The sequence below is a fragment of the Salmo salar genome, chromosome 15 (genome assembly GCF_965601325.2).
Source record: "Salmo salar chromosome 15, fSalSal1, whole genome shotgun sequence".
Classification (NCBI taxonomy): domain Eukaryota; kingdom Metazoa; phylum Chordata; class Actinopteri; order Salmoniformes; family Salmonidae; genus Salmo; species Salmo salar.
This window is the reverse complement of record NC_138305.1, coordinates 89,232,066-89,249,596: the sequence shown is the minus strand read 5'-3', so window position 1 is coordinate 89,249,596 and position 17,531 is coordinate 89,232,066. Positions and strand designations below refer to the sequence as shown.

At 43.1% G+C, this 17,531-nt stretch overlaps 1 protein-coding gene across 6 annotated transcripts in view; it reads left to right on the top strand.

Annotated features, from left to right (window-relative positions):
• Positions 1 to 17,531, top strand: part of LOC106572421 (synaptotagmin-1) — an 89,505-nt gene that overhangs the window by 53,481 nt on the left and 18,493 nt on the right. For 4 of the 6 annotated variants that reach the window (XM_082962123.1, XM_014146591.3, XM_014146590.3 and 1 more), the window contains one exon: positions 15,055 to 15,155. The exons of the other annotated variants lie outside the window; for them this stretch is intronic. The gene's annotated coding sequence lies outside the window, so the exon portion shown is untranslated. The remainder of the gene's footprint in view (positions 1 to 15,054; positions 15,156 to 17,531) is intronic. 6 annotated transcript variants of the gene reach the window in all.

The following is a 17,531-nucleotide window of genomic DNA, read 5'->3' as shown; positions in this document are numbered from 1 at the left end:
GAGCAATCAGGGAAGAAGGGCCTTGGTCAGGGAGGTGACCAAGAACCTGATGTTCACTCTGACAGAGCTCTAGAGATCTTCTGTGGAGATGGGAGAACCTTCCAGAAGGGCAACCATCTCTGCAGCACTCCACCAATCAGACCTTTATGGTAGAGTGGCCAGACGGAAGCCACTCCTCAGTAAAAGGCACATGACAGCCCGCTTGGAGTGTGCCAAAAGGCACCTAAAAGACTCTCAGACTATGAGAAACAAGATTCTCTGGTCTGATGAAACCGAGATTGAACACTTTGGCCTGAATGCCAAGCGTCACACGTCTGGAGGAAACCTGGCACCATCTTTACGGTGAAGCATGGTGGTGGCAGCATCATGCTGTGGGGATGTTTTTCAGCTTCAGGGATTGGGAGACTAGTCAGTTTCCAGGAAATGAGGAAAAGTGCAAAGTACAGAGAGATCCTTGATGATAACCTGCTCCAGAGTGCTCAGAACCTTGGACTGGGGCGAAGGTTCACCTTCCAAAAGGACAATGACCCTAAGCACCCAGCCAAGACAATGCAGGAGTGGCTTTGGGACAAGTCTCTGAATGTCCTTGAGTGGCCTAGCCAGAGCCCGGACATGAACCCCATCGAACATCTCCGGAGAGACCTGCAAATAGCTGTACAGCAATGCTCCCCATCCAGCCTGACAGAGCTTGAGAGGATCTGCAGAGAAGAATGTGAGAAACTCCCCAAATACAGGTGTGCCAAGCTTATAGCGTCATACCCAAGAAGACTCGAGGCTGTAATCGCGCCCAAAGGTGCTTCAATAAAGTACTGAGTAAAGGGTCTGAATACTTATGCAAATGTGATATTTCAGTTTTTGAATTAGCAAACATTTCTAAAAAACAGTTTTTGCTTTGTCATTATGGGTTATTGGTGTAGATTAATGAGGGGAAAAAAACGATTTAATCCATTTTAGAATACGGCTGTAACGTAACAAAATGTGGAAAAAGTCAAGGCCTGAATACTTTCCGAATTCACTGTAGAGGACTTGCTGCTTCCTTAATAGTATCCTGGGTGGAATTAATCATTATTTTCACATGTTTTGGTGAGTGATTGCCTATTTTGTATCTTGGTTAATGTGTGTAATTGAGTTTTAATGCATACTTCCTCATTCTTCATGTTTCCAGTGCAATGTTTCAGTCTTCAGGCCAATGTGCAGTGGGTTCATTAGGTATAGATCCGTTTGTTGTGAGAAACAAGGGATAATACCATTCTCCCGTCACCACGGCTCTAGTACTGCATGAATGACTAGCTACAGTAAGCAGATCATGGGAACAAAAATCAAAGCCACAAAGCAGGCTGAATTATAACCCTCCCAATTTAATTTTCTCTTTGAACTTGGAATATTTTAGTTGATTCGACACTAAAACATGTTTTTCAAAGGCTGAACCCAGAGCATGCATTTTAAATTTGTTCTCAACTATGCTGATTACAAAGCAACTATGTGCCTATGATTAGCTGTTATGTTATGATTACTGTCACTCTTTCGTCTGATACATCAACCCAACAACACTAACAAATATGATTTCTCAGCTGTCAACTGTGTCACGCAGGCCAGGTGAGAGAGAGAGAGACGGTGAGAGAGAGAGACGGTGTGAGAGAGAGAGAGAGAGATGGTGAGAGAGAGAGAGAGAGAGATGGTGAGAGAGAGAGAGAGACGGTGAGAGAGAGAGAGAGACGGTGAGAGAGAGAGAGAGATAGAGAAAGACGGTGAGAGAGAGAGAGAGAGAGAGAGAGAGAGACGGTGAGAGAGAGATAGAGATGGTGAGAGAGAGAGAGAGACGGTGAGAGAGAGAGAGAGAGAGAGAGAGACGGTGAGAGAGAGAGAGAGAGAGAGAGAGACGGTGAGAGAGAGAGAGAGAGAGAGAGAGAGACGGTGAGAGAGAGAGAGAGAGGGAGAGACACGGTGAGGGAGAGAGAGAAAGGCTGGCTGGCTGGCCTTGTGGTGTTCCGCTGAATGCCAGGTAGACGTTTGGAGAGAGTGGCAGGTCCAGGCCCTGCCATCAGTCCCAGCCTTCCACAACCGCCCTGCTGCTGATAAGACATTTTCAACAGTTTTTTATCTGCAAAGGTGAACGATAAGCCCCATGCCGCTTTTAGATGCTGTTTTTTCACCCGCTTTGTAGCAGTTAGCTCTGGGTTGTCCTCCAGAAGTAACTTGGGATTGAAAGTAAGTCGTAGAAGTACTAAAGGGGACTGAGTATATGGTAATAAGATTGTTAGAGTTTTCCAAATATCGTTTCAAATCATAATATAGCAAGCAATATGTTCACATAAAATGGCTTTCATGTCAGGGCCTCATCAGATATCCTTTAGTAAATGTGAGACTACATCTGACACAGAAACCTTTAGTTATCATTGTAGGAGCATCCATTGTATTTGTCCTCCATTTTGAAACGAGAGGCTGTTGGGATCCCAATAGATGTCGTCCTATCTGCATTGCTGCAGAAGCGCGGCTCTTTCTCTGTTTTCACTACAGCTTCACATGCAGATTGGCTCACTATCTCTGTGGCAGTATGATTAAACGGCCTATCTAAGGACAGGCTGGGGTATGTGGTTGGGTAGGGTGGAGAGAGAGGGAGCCTAGCTGTAAATGATCCCAGGTCTCATTGGACATTCAAACAGCAACCCTGTCGCCAAGCCTTCTGAAGGATCCCTCAGATAACAGCTGTGTCACAATCAGCTGCAGGTAGGAGTTAGCTACCATTGTTTTATCCATGCCACCCGGTTTGTAAATCTTCCCTTTAGGACTGTCAGGGCACAATGTTACACGTTAGAGAAATACTTTTCTTTGGCTCAGTTCAACCAGATCATCCACAAGGCTTTTCCTTTTCTTTGACATCCTTATCCTGAGCTCTTAGGACAGAATCCATTCATTTATTGGGTTTTCCGATATTCTTGGGTTGGACCACTGAAATGATTTTGTGACAATTAAAATTGAAGTGACATGAGGGAATTCAATTATACAAGCTATCCACTGTGACAAGACTTGACATGAAGTGGATTGCACTGTATTGCAAGTTGATTGATCTCTAGTTGGACTGTCAGGTGTCCACAATACATTTCACAGTAGAGGTTTGCATAAGGGTGTGTGGGTGTGTGTGCAATTAACTGTACATGTCTGTGTAGTGTGTGTGTGTGTGTGTGTATCTGTTTGTATGTGTATGCTGTGTGTATGTGACTCACTCCATATCACTGTAAATGTCCTCTCCTGGGGAACTGCTCAAGCAGTACTGATGACAAAGTAGTGGCAATCAATGCCTGTGTGAATGTGCAACTGTCACCCTCCCTTGCTATATGTCATTAAGCAGGAGAGACCCCTGTCCGTACAGGAATGGGAGAGTTGGGGATGGGGAAGGATGTTCTTACCTACTGTAGGCATTGGTGTGGATACCTGATAAGCTGAAACCTTTCCAGACCACTCCTGATGCATTACTGTACGTCTTCTTGCTATCAAATGTTTGGCTAATGTCCAGTGATTAGATTCCTCATTTCACATCTTTCAGAGTTAAGATCACAACCCAATGACATGTTGTATTCCTGATTCTTAAACCACTCTTGAATCCTTGGAATCTGTGGTGGTCTTGGGTTAGATGACACAGGGCTTGGACCCCGATGAGTCAGCTGGATACTGCCACTCAATGACTATTCATATAATTACTTCAATTAATTAAAGGATATTACAGTTCCCTGACTGCAGAATTAGACACTACTAGACTATTGGGGGCATTCAGTGTGGCACAAGCCCAGAAGGCTCCAGGTCAGAGTCAAACTGCAGTACACCAATTTTATCTTATCTTGATTAATACCCAGTCATACGGTCAGGTGCTGCAAAGAAGGACCTAGAAAAACTGCAGCTGGCCCAGAAGAGAGCAGCACGTCTTGCACTTGACTGTAATCAGAGGGCTAATATCAATACTATGCATGCCAGTCTCTCTTGGCTAAAAGTAGAGCAAAGACTGACTGCGTCACTTAATGTGTTGAAAATTCCAAATTGTTTGCAAAGTCAACTTACACACAGCTCTGACACACATACGTATCCCACCAGACAAGCCACCAGGGGGTCTTTTCACAGTCCCCAAATCCAGAACAAATTCAAGAAAAAAAGGTACAGTGTTATATACAGCCGTTACTGCATGGAACTCTCTTCCATCTCAGATTGCTCAAATGAAGAGCAACCTAGTTTAAAAAACAAATAAAGCAACAATTCACGGCACAACGCCTCTCCCCTATTTGACCTAAATATTTGGTGTATATGGGGATCCTAATAGAATATCACCTAAAATATAGACTGAGCTAAGAACTCTAAAACCTGCTGTGACAGTGACTGCTGTTTTCTTCATGATGGTTGATGGCTGTGTTAGTAAAAAATCTACTGTCTGAAGTTCTCAGCTTTATTTAGATCACATTCGCTTAAAATATTGATTATTGGAGACCGAGAAATTGATGCTGCAGATTAACTGACTACAGATACTGTGTAGGAGGTTGCAGCTAAAAATACTGTCAAAGAAAATAGGGCATGTGATATGTGAGATGATTGCCTGTGAGGATGTCTCTCTCTGGCAGATAACACTTCAAATACAACCTTTAGACATCATCCACCAAACATAGCGGACATTCGTTAAATTGTGCTTTGTGACATACAGTATTCAGCAGCCAGCAGTCTTTGAAAGATACTCCAACCCATATTAAGTACCACAGTGTAGTTTTCCACAGTCTATTTTACTGATATCAGGAATGACTACACTCAACAACAACCAAATAATGTAATTTTCGAAGCCAGTCAGTCAGTCCAGATCAGCCTCTCCATCTCTTACCACCCTCAGATGGTAAATAAGCAGAAAGGCAGCAGCCATTCTTGTAGTTTCATAGTAATCCTATTAAAACTTGTGCAATAACGAGGCCATTAAGGTTCTAGGAGTCCCCAGTCCATTTCAGGAGGGGTAGATTGCCATGCCAAGGGAAGTAAAGAGTTTAGGAAACACATCTGCACATTATCTCTAATTGAAACTGCATCCCAAGCCTTGTTTTCAGCTCAACAGTTGATTGTGTGGAAACTCAAGTTGGCACATTCAGCTAGCATTCTAATGCAACAAAACATTGTCATGAAAACAAATCACCCAAAGTAGGCCTATAAAGCTAGTAAGTATAAGAGTTGTTCTAAAGAGGGAGTGACTTAATATGTTTAAAGTGAAGGCTTGCATACTCGGTCAACTAAAGAACAACCACAATAGGCTATATCCAGTAAGGGTGTTCTGTTCAACCTAACAATGTCCTAATATGTTTTATTTTACCTTTATTTTACTCATTTACAACAATGGCCTGGGGAATAGTTACAGGGGATGAACGAGCCAATTGGTAGCTGGGGAGGATTAGGTGGCCAGATTTGGAATTTATCCAGGACACCGGGGTTAACACCCCTACTCTTACGATAAGTGCCATGGGATCTTTAGTGACCACAGAGAGTCAGGACACCTGTTAAAGTCCCATCCAAAAGACAGCATCTTAAACAGTGCAATGTCCCCAGGAAACAACACTTCCAACAGCATCTGGTCTCCCATTCAGGGACTGACCCAGACCAACCCTGCTTCGCCTCAGAGGCAAGCCAGCAGTGGGGTGCAGGATGTTGTTATACGGCTGGGATGATCAGCTCAAATAGACTAGGGGGAGGGGCATCGGTCAGGAGTGACTTACACTTATTACAGACAATATTTTTTTCTATTCGCATTAGCGTAACTAAGACGTTCATGTTCCTTTATGATAAGTGTCACCGTGCTTGGTCGTGTCATGCCTTGGAGCAATTATTTAAAAATTCATTTCTTTGACAACTTATTGCAATTAATTTGTGCCTAGAGTCGCTCTGTGCAATTTGGATGGATATAATTCCTCGGTGTTAAAATGGAAAGGGCAAATTTGTACAACATTTATATATTAAGAAAATACCTCAAACTAAGGACTATCTAAGTAAAGGTTGCCTTGAAAAACAGACAGAGTGCTTTTGGTTTACTTTTTCACTGCTCAGTACAATTTCACTGCTCAGTCAAACCTAACCTAACTGACAAACAACAAACCAACCAACCATGGCTGTCCTTAGCTAAGCTAATGTTCCTTGTGAATATAACAACATTTACAAAGAGGAGTATAATCAGAATGTTAGCTCACGTCCGGACACAGACTGGGCACTGGCTAACAGCTGTGCAGAAGTGGGATGGAGGTGAGGTTGTCAGGGACCAGCGTAAAACAGAGGACGTGTCTGTCTGTAGGAGTGTGTTAATTAATTATAGTCAGGGAACTTGATGTTGTGAAGCTAATGAAACAGCTGCACTGCTACTGCACAGTACTCACTCTCCTCAGGTTATTTGCTACCAGGCCTAACCGGCGTGCTAATCAGCCCTCTGAGAAACAACAGAGTGCTATGATGCATGGAGATGGAGCTACATGGATAATGTTGTTGTCACACTGCCAGTACTGTAGTATGTAAATCACATCCACTTCCCCCATACCTCATCAGCATACTGTACATGTAGGTCGCGGCAGGTTGCCTAGCGGTTAAAAGCATTGGACCAGTAACCGAATGGTCGCTGGTTTGAATCCCTGAGCAGACTAGGTGAAAAATCTGTGTGTGCCCTTTGAGCAAGGCACGTATGTCACGCCCTGATCGGTTTCACCTGTCTTTGTGCTTGTCTCCACCCCCCTCCAGGTGTCACCCATCTTCCCCATTATCCCCTGTGTATTTATACCTGTGTTTTCTGTCTGTCTGTTGCCAGTTCATCTTGTTTGTTCAAGCCTACCAGTGGTTTGTCTCAGCTCCTGGTTTCACCAAGTCTGTTTTTTTCTCGCCCTCCTGGTTTTTGACCTTTGCCTGTCCTGACCCTGTACCTGACCACTGCCTGCCTCTGAGCCTGCCTCTGAGCCTGCCTCTGAGCCTGCCTCTGAGCCTGCCTCTGAGCCTGCCTCTGAGCCTGCCTCTGAGCCTGCCTCTGAGCCTGCCTCTGAGCCTGCCTGCCGTTCTGTACCTTTGCTCCACCTCTGGATTACCGACCTCTGCCTGCCGTCCTGTACCTTGGCCTCTGCTCTGGATTATCGACACCTGCCTGCCTTGACCTGTCGTTTGCCTGCCGCTGTGGTTACAATAAACATTGTTATTTCACACAGTCTGCACTTGGGTCTTACCTTGATTCCTGATAACGTAACCTTAATTGGTCCTGTAAATCTATCTGGATAAGAGTTTATGCTTAAATGTAATGTCTAAAGTACACATCCACTGATGGCAAAGAATGATCTCTGTAGCTATGTGAATACCGTATGTTTCGGTTTGTCTATGCAATGCTTGACTGTGGTAAGGTAAAACGTTAAGCACGTTGCCTGTGGGCACCTTTTAAAGGGATCAGTTTGGATTTCTTTGCCATTGACCAGTCTGGCCCATAATTAGAAGGAAGTACAAATTTCACTTTTGTTTAAGCTGGATAATATGTTAGCCAAGACAACACCAGAACACACAGGAGAAGCACGCTTTATAGAGTCCACATTGAGGTGTGATTAGAATCTGCTTTATCATGACTCATTTAGCATGACTCCAGGGCTTAAAACCCCCCCAAAAAATCTATGCTAAAACAAAAGTAATGCGATTCGATTTAGTATTTATTAGGATCCAAAATTAGCTCCTGCCGAGGCTACTCTTCCTGGGGTCCAAACAGGAAACAACACAAATATATACTTAATATACAGTACCAGTCAAAAGTTTGGAAACGCCTACTCATTCCAGGGTTTTTCTTTATTTTGACTTTTGTAGAATAATAGTGAAGACATCAACACTATGAAATAACACATATGGAATCATGTAGTAACCAAAAAAGTGTAAAACAAATAAATAGATTTTAGATTCTTAAAAGTAGCCAGCTTTGCACACTCAACCAGCTTCATGGGGTAGTCATTAGGAATGCATTTCAATTAACAGATGTGCCTTGTTAATTTGTGTAATTTCTTTTTTCTTTTATCTTGTTTTATTTAAACGTTAACTAGGCAAGTCAGTTAAGAAAAAAATGCTTATTTACAATGACGGCCTACCTTTGCCACTCTTAAACCATTTGAGCCAATCAGTTGTGTTGTGACAAGGTAGGGGTGGTATACAGAAGGTAGCCCTATTTGGTAAAAGTCCAAGTCCATATTATGGCAAGAACAGCTCAAATAAGCAAAGAGAATTACTTTAAGACATGAAGGTCAGTCAATATGGAACATTTCAAGAACTTTGAACTTTTCTTCAAGTGCGGTCCCAAAAACCATTAAGCGCTATGATGAAACTGGCTCTCATGAGAACCGCCACAGGAAAGGAAGACCAAAAGTTACCTCTGCTGCAGAGGATAAGTTCATTAGAGTAACCAGCCTCATAAATTGCAACCCAAATAAATGCTTCATAGAGTTCAAGTAACAGACACATCTCAACAGCAACTGTTCAGAGGAGACTGAATGAATCAGGCCTTCATGGTCGAATTGCTGCAAAGAAAGGACACAAATAAGAACAGACTTGCTTGGGCTAAGAAACACGAGCAAATGGACCGGTGGAAATCTGTCCTTTGGTCGGATTTGTCAAAATGTGAGATTTTTGGTTCCAACTGCCGTGTCTTTGTGAGATGTAGAGCAGGTGAACAGTTGATCTCCGCATGTGTGGTTCCCACCATGAAGCATGGAGGAGGAGGTGTGATGGTGTGGGGGCGCTTTGCTGGTGACACTGTCTGTGATTTATTTAGAATTCAAGGCACACTTAACCAGCGTAGCTACCACAGCATTCTGCAGCAATACGCCATCCCATCTGGTTTGCACTTAGTGGGATTATCATTTGTTTTTCAACAGGACAATGACCCAACACACCTCCAGGCTGTGTAAGGGAAATTTGACCAAGAAGGAGAGTGATGGAGTGCCTTATCAGATGACCTGGCCTCCATAGTCACCCGACCTCAACCCAATTGAGATGGTTTGGGATGAGTTGGACTGCAGAGTGAAGGAAAAGTAGCCAACAAGTGCTCAGCATATGCGGGAACTCCTTCAAGACTGTTGGAAAAGCATTCCTCAGGAAGCTGGTTGAGAGAATGCCAAGAGTGTGCGAAGCTGTCATCATGGCAAAGGCTGGCTACTTTGAAGAATCTAGAATATATTTTGATTTGTAAAAAAAAATTATGATTCCATGTGTTATTTCATAGTTTTGATGTCTTTGCTATTATTCTCCAATGTAGAAAATAGTAATATAAAGAAAAACCCTTGAATGAGTAGGTGTGTCCAAACTTTTGAATGGTATTGTACATATATACATTGCGTTCGGAAAGTATTCAGACCCCTTGACTTTTTCCACATTTCGTTAGGTTACGGCCTTATTCTAAAATTGATTAAATCGTTTTTTCGCCCATCATCAATCTACACATAATACTCCATAATGACAAAGCAAAAACAGTTTTTTATAAATGTTTGCTAATTTATTAAAAATAAAAAAATAAAAATATCACATTTACATAAGTATTCAGACCCTTTACTCAGTTCTTTGTTGAAGCACCTTTGGCAGCGATTACAGCCTCGAGTCTTCTTGGGTATGCTGCTATAAGCTTGGCACACCTGTATTTAGGGAATTTCACCCATTCTTCTCTGCAGATCCTTTCACGCGCTGTCAGGTTGGATGGGGAGCAATGCTGCAAGGCTATTTTCATGTCTCTGCAGAGATATTTTATCGTGTTCAATTCCGGGCTCTGGCTGGGCCACTCAAGGACATTCAGAGACTTGTCCCGAAGCCCTCCTGCATTGTCTTGGCTTTGTGCTTAGGGTTGTTGTCCTGTTGGAAGGTGAACCTTCGCCCCAGTCTGAGGTCATAAGCGCTCTTGAGCAGGATCTCTCTCTGTACTTTGGTCCATTCATCTTTCGCTTGATCCTGACTAATCTCCCAGTCCCTGCTGCTGAAAAACATCCCTCCCAGAATGATGCTGCCACCACCATGATTCACCGTAGGGATGGTGCCAGGTTTCCTTCAGATGAATCGCTTGGCATTCAGGCCAAAGTGTTCAATCTTGGTATCATCAGACCAGAGAATCTTGTTTCTCATGGTCTGAGAGTCTTTTGGTATCGTTTGGTGAACTCCAAGCGGGCTGTCATGTGCCTTTTACTGAGGAGAGGCTTCCGTCTGGCCACTCTACCATAAAGACCTGATTGGTGGAGTGCTGCAGAGATGGTTGTCCTTCTGGAAGGTTCTCCCATCTCCACAGAGGAGCTCTAGAGCTCTGTCAGAGTGACCATCGAGTTCTTGGTCACCTCCCTGTCCAAGGCCCTTCTCCCCTGATTGGTCAGTTTGGCCGGGTGGCCAGCTCTAGAAAGAGTCTTGGTGGTTCTGAACTTCTTCCATTTAAGAATGATGGAGGCCACTGTGTTCTTGGGGACCTTCAATGCTGCAGAAATGTTTTGGTGCCCTTCCCCAGATCTGTGCTTCGACGCAATCCTGTCTCGGAGCTCTACGGACAATTCCTTCGACCTCATGGCTTGGTTTTTGATCTGACATGCACTGTCAACTGTGGGACCTTGCATAGACAGGCGCGTGCCTTTCCAAATCATGTCCAATCAATTGAATTTACCAAAGGTGGACTCCATTCAAGTTGTAGAAACATCTCAAGGATGATCAATGGGTATAGGATGCACCTAAGCTCAATTTCGAGTCTCATAGCAAAGGGTCTGAATACTTATGTAAATAAGGTATTTCAGTTTTTTTTTTTTACATTTGCTAAATTTGTAAAAACCTGTTTTCACTTTGCCATTATGGGGTATTGTGTGTAGATTGATGAGGATTTTTTATTTATTTAATCCATTTTAGAATAAGGCTGTAAGGTACCAAAATGTGGGAAAAGTCAAGGTCTGAATACTTTCCCAATAAACTGTATATATACACTACATGACCAAAAGTATGTGGACACCTGCTAGTCAGACATCTCATTCAAAAATCATGGGCATTGATACGGAGTTGGTCCCCCCTTTTCTGCTGTAACAGCCTCCACTCTTCTTGGAAATCTTTCCCCTTGATGTTGGAACATTGCTGCGAGGACTTGCTTCCATTTAGCCACAAGAGCATTAGTGAGGTCGGGTGCTGATGTTGGGCGATTAGGCCAGGCTCATCCCAAAGGTGTTAGATGGGGTTGAAGTCAGGGCTCTGTGCAGGCCATTTAATTTCTTCCACACCGATCTCTACAAAACAGTTCTGTAGGGACCACGCTTTGTGCATGGGGGCATTGTCATGCTGAAACAGTAAAAGGGCCTTCCCCAAACTGTTGCCACAAAGTTGGTTGCACCGAATCTTCTAGAATGTCATTGTATGCTGTATAGATAAGATTTCCCTTCACTGGGAAATCCTAAGGTGCCTAGCCCAAACCATGAAAACAGCCCTAGACTTTTATTCCTCCTCTACCAAACTTTACAGTTGGCACTACGCATTGGGGCAGGTAGCATTCTCCTGGCATCTGCCAAACCCATATTCGTCCGTCGGACAGGCAGATGGTGACTCCAGAGAATGTGTTACCACTCCTCCAGAGTCCAATGGCGGCGAGCTTTACACCACTCCAGCCACGCTTGTCATTACGCATGGTGATCTTAGGCTTGTTTGTGGCTCCTTGGCCATGGAAACCCATTTCATGAGACTCCCGATGAACAGTTCCTGTGCTGACATTACTTCCAGAGGCAGTTTGGAACTCGGTAGTGAGTGTTGCAACTAAGGACAAATGATCTTTACACGCTACGCGCTTCAGCACTCAGTGGTCCTGTTCTATGAGTTTGTGTGGCCTTCCACTTCGCTGCTGAGCCATTGTTGCTCCTAGACATTTCCACTTCACAATAACAGCACTTACAGTTGACTGGTGCAGTTCTAGCAGGGCAGGAATTTGACGAACGGACTTGTTTGTTAGGCGGGATCCTATGACGTAGCCCTATGATCCTATGACGTAGTTATTCAGAAAGGCCATTCTATGGCCAGTGTTTGTGTATGGAGATTGCATGGCTGTGTGCTCGATTTTATACACCTGTCAGCAACGGATGTGGCTGAAATAGTCTACATACTTTTATATATATAGCAATACATTTGCTTTACAATTTAGCCATTCAGCAGACTCTCCCAACCAGTGACCCACAGCTAGTGCATTCATCTTAAGACAGCCAGGCGAGACAACCACATATCACAGTCATATCTTAACCACATATCATATACATAATACAATACATAATACAATGCAAAATACAATGCAAAATACAAAACAAAATGCATACAAATGCCTGTCTCTTCATAGTCTCTGATTTGCCATAAGGAGTTATTTTTTCTGTTTTTGTTATAATCTGCTTAAATTTTTATTATTTTTCTAAGATTTTATTTGATATTTTATCAACAATACAAAACATACAGCATACAAACAATGACATCATACAAACATCAACTACATTACATCTGCACAGACCACTAGCCGTCACCACTATCTCCAGCGCCCGAATCCCTTTCCGCCACATGGCCTCATTCTGTTTGAATCTGGTTTTATTGCTAGCTTGAGTTTCATGGGGTGGCAAAGAATTCCATTTAGTCATGGCTCTATTTAATACTGAGTGTTTCCCAGCATCTGTTCTGGACTTGGGTTCTAATTACTGTAATGCCTTCTCTCTTCCATAGCAAGATATACACCTCCATTACTAATGTACATGGTAATGACAATTGAACTGAGTGCTTGTATAACACATTTATTGGAGTTTTCTGCCTAAAATAGCTTTGCCATGATTCGTTAGGCAAACAGAGCAAATATTGAGCTTTAGATAGATAATACAACTCTCCAACATTATGAGACTACCAAAGCATTGTTGATTTCTAACAGTAATCCCCTAGCATCCCCATCTCAGCTGGTAGTTAGAAAAAATCCTGCAAACCAGAAATAAGACTTATTATCTCTTACCTTTTGTGGTGAGATTATTTGAAGTCAACAAAACAGTGTCAGTGAGCTGCGTTTTATTCCAGTGTGTTTATATGCAGATGAAGAATACAGACTAAAAGCCCTTGATACCTGTTCAAGTCTGAGCCAATGTGCTTAGTGATAAGCACCAGATCATACCAGGAGCCGTGTTGCTCAGGGATGTGGAGCACAGCCATTTTGTTTGAAGTTATAAGGAGAACTAGAGGAGTCCCTAACTAACAAAGTGAGAAGCACACTGAGAGATGGGGCTCTAAAGCGCATACTGTTTCTTATCATGGATTTGTAGCTTGTTGTTAAGTTGGTAAATGTGTCATTTAAGCAGGTAAAGTAAGTATTTGCTAATGTTTTGCTTATCTGTTATGCTGCCTCTAAGGACATGTCTAGACAGAGTCAGTTTTACTTTAGCATTGTAAGCGTTAGAAAAGCGCAGACCAGTTGTGTAGGCAAACAAGGTTATTCATGGCAGATTGCATTTCATTTAGGGATATGATATCGACCAGACTATTGTACAAATAGTTAGGGCATTAAGGCAGAAGAAAGACTTCAGACATTCTAAATATTGATATGTTTCTTTGGCTGTTTACTGGCTTGTGTTGAAGAGGTGGTATTTCGTGTTCAATTTAAGGCTTCCTTCAAAGGGAAAACACCATGTATAATTAATTTCCCAGGAGTGAGTGGTGAGAACTGATCATAAAGCAGGGGTAATGGCTGCCATAAAGCAGTAGACTAACCCTGGTCCTCCGAGCCCCTCCAGGGCCCACTACCCCGCTGCCCTTCGAGAGGAGAGGAGATAAAACGCTCCTCCACGCCATCTCTGCCAATGTTAATTCAATTCTGCCTGGCTTAGTCTGCCGTGAGGGTCAAACAGAGGGATAAATCTACCCGCCTTAGAGCCTGGCTGGCTGGTGATTATCACTGGGTTGTTGTTAATACAACCCAAACACCCAAGACTAAGGTTGCTCAGCCAAGAAATGGACAATGATGACTGTTGCTATACACATACCTCATGTTTAATGACGTCTCCCCCCTGATATAGTCCATCACACTTTTGGCATGTTTTGTAACAGACATGTTTTGTAACAGACATGCCCCACACCCAATCAGTGGCAGCAGGCCATTATTTTGTAAGAATTTGAATGGTTTGCCTACACAGATGGATAATCGACACTGTGTTATTCACCCAGTGTCTGGATGTCGTTAATTACTATACATTTTGGGAAGAGCAAGTACAGACAGTTCATCCCCCTAGCATTCCTGGTTTACAGGCCGGCGGAACATTCAAGGTCTTTCAGGTTATCTTGTCTAAAGATTGAATATGTTTACATGCAAAAGCAATGAAATCTAGACAGTTTCTGCCTCAACACTCTTGAGACAGAGCATTAAGGCTGAGCAAGATCGGGGGGAATCGATTAGGCGAGATCGATTAGGAAAACACTGTGACATAGATGGCATGATGGTACAGCATAGCGCCTGTCAGTAGACTGAACATCTTCCCTAGAGAGAAAATGTACATGTAATGTGATCTCTCCCCAAACCAATACAAGTTATTTATCCAAACTTTCTTAAAAAATATTACTATAGAGTATGTGAAAAATGTCCCTCTTCACTAACCTTTATTTTTTAACTGAAATGTTCCAGAAATGTTTGTTTTTTAAATACACAATTAACTATGTCTGATGATTCACTGCAAAGAGAACACATGATTTCAACGTTCATCATTTGTTATCCCCTTATGGTGTTCTTTCACTTTAGTAGTTGTGGTCTTTCCACAAGCCATTTGTCTTACACAACATTAACTTGCATAACGTCGCCATACTACATTTATAACTAGTCTTAGTCCATTTGAATAATATAAAGCTTATCCTTTCTGTTGTCAGCTTCATTCAATTATTCGCATGCAGCAATAGAGACAGACAGGATCTCCGTCAGTGGAGAAGAGAATTGGCGTTTGAGAAATGAAAAATCCTTTTTGTTTGCCCATATCCTCATGGCTTTAATGAAATCAGAAATAATTTTAATGAACTCATTATGTGTTTCTACCTTCAAAGCCCCTCTTCGAAGCCCCTTCATCACTAAGCTAAGGACCCTGGGACTAAACACCTCCCTCTGCAACTGGATCCTGGACTTCCTGACGGTACACCCCCAGGTGGTAAGTGTAGGCAACAACACAATCGCCACGCTGATCCTCAACACTGGGGCCCCTAAGGGGTGTGTGCTTAGTCCCCTCCTGTACTCCCTGTTCACCCACGACTGCGTGGCCAGGCACGACTCCAACACCATCATTAAGTTTGCTGACAACACAACAGTGGTAGGCCTGATCAATGACAAGACAGCCTATAGGGAGGAGGTCAGAGACCTGGCAGTGTGGTGCCAGGACAACAACCTCTCCCTCAATGTGAGACAAACAAAGGAGCCGATCGTGGACTACAGGTAAAGGCGGGCCGAAAGGCCCCCAACAACATCAACGGAGCTGTAGTGGAGCGGGTCGAGAGTTTTGAGTTCCTTGGTGTCCACATCACCAACAAACTATCACGGTCCAAACACACCAAGACAGTCATGAAGAGGACACGACAACACCTTTTCCCCCTCAGGAGACTGAAAAGATTTGGCATAGGTCCCCAGATCCTCAAAACGTTCTACAGCTGTACCATCGAGAGCATCCTGACCGGTTGCATCCCAGCCTGGTACGGCATCACAGATGGTAATTGGAGCCAAGCTTCCTGCCATAACAGGACCTATTTACTAGGCGGTGTCAGAGAAAGGCCCAAAAAATTGTCAAAAACTCTAGTCAACCAATTTGTAGACTATTCTCTCTGCTACTGCAAGGCAAGTGAAACCGGAGTGCCAAGTCTAGGACCAAAAGGCTCCTTAACAGCTTCTACCCCGAAGCCATAAGACTGCTGAACAATTAATAAAATGGCCACCTGGACTATTTACATTGACACCCCCCCAGCTACTCGCTGTTTATTATCTATGCATAGTCACTTTACCCCTACCTACATGTGCAAATGACCTCGACTAACCTGTAACCCCGCACATTGACTCGGTACCGGTACCCCCTATAAATAGCCTCGTTATTGTTATTTTATTGTGTTACTCTTTTTATTATTTTATATTTTTTTACTTATTTATTTACTAAATATTTTCTTAACTCTATTTCTTGAACTGCATAACTAAGCATTTCACGATAAGGTCTACACCTGTTACACCTGTATCCGGCGCATGTGACAAATAAAGTTTGATTTGAATCTGGCTCTAGCTCAGTCTATCATTATTTTGACACATGGAGGATCACACTCAGCTGCTGTTTGTCGCAGTTTGATTCCTTGCCCTGGTGACAGCTTTGTTATTGAAATGTGGGTGGACAAATGTGCATGGGATGCGTGAACACAGAGTAAGTTGTTGTTGTTGTTGTTGTTTAGCTTGGCTTTGTATATCACTACGTATCTCATACAATGTTATATGCTGAAGTTGATATTGGTATTGGCTATTATTACCTTTAGTGTCATTTCCATGTGTAATATTTGCTATTTATGTTGCCCATATGTATAGTTTCATTGTATGGTATTAGGTAAGATGTTTGCGTTAACTCTGCTGTTGTTATTATTGTACTATTATGTAATACCTGGTTATTAGATACAGTCCTTACCTATTGTGCTATTGCAGTTCTGTTCCATTTTTATTCTCTGTTGTAGTCCATTTAATATGCCTACATTCATCCTGCTCGATTCATTGCATTCCATTTGTATATTCATTATCTGTCTGGTTCTGCAACTTTACAGAACCATCTCCATGTTCATCCCCATGTCCATCCCATGTACATCTCCATGTTCATCCCCATGTTCATCTCTATGTTCATCCCCATGTTCATCCCATGTACATCTCCATGTTCATCCCCATGTCCATCCCATGTACATCCCCATGTTCATCTCTATGTTCATCCCCATGTCCATCCCATGTACATCCCCATGTCCATCCCATGTTCATCCCCATGTTCATCTCTATGTTCATCCCCATGTCCATCCCATGTACATCCCCATGTCCATCCCATGTTCATCCCCATGTTCATCTCCATGTACATCCCCATGTTCATCCCTATGTTCATCCCCATGTTCATCTCTATGTTCATCCCCATGTTCATCCCCATGTTCATCCCCATGTTCATCTCCATGTACATCTCCATGTTCATCCCATGTTCATCTCTATGTTCATCCCCATGTCCATCCCATGTACATCTCCATGTTCATCCCCATGTTCATCTCTATGTTCATCCCCATGTCCATCCCATGTACATCCCCATGTTCATCTCTATGTTCATCCCCATGTCCATCCCATGTACATCCCCATGTTCATCTCTATGTACATCCCCATGTCCATCCCCATGTTCATCCCCATGTTCATCCCCATGTACATCCCCATGTTCATCCCCATGTTCATCTCCATGTCCATCCCCATGTACATCCCATGTCCATCCCCATGTACATCCCCATGTTCATCCCCATGTTCATCTCCATGTCCATCCCCA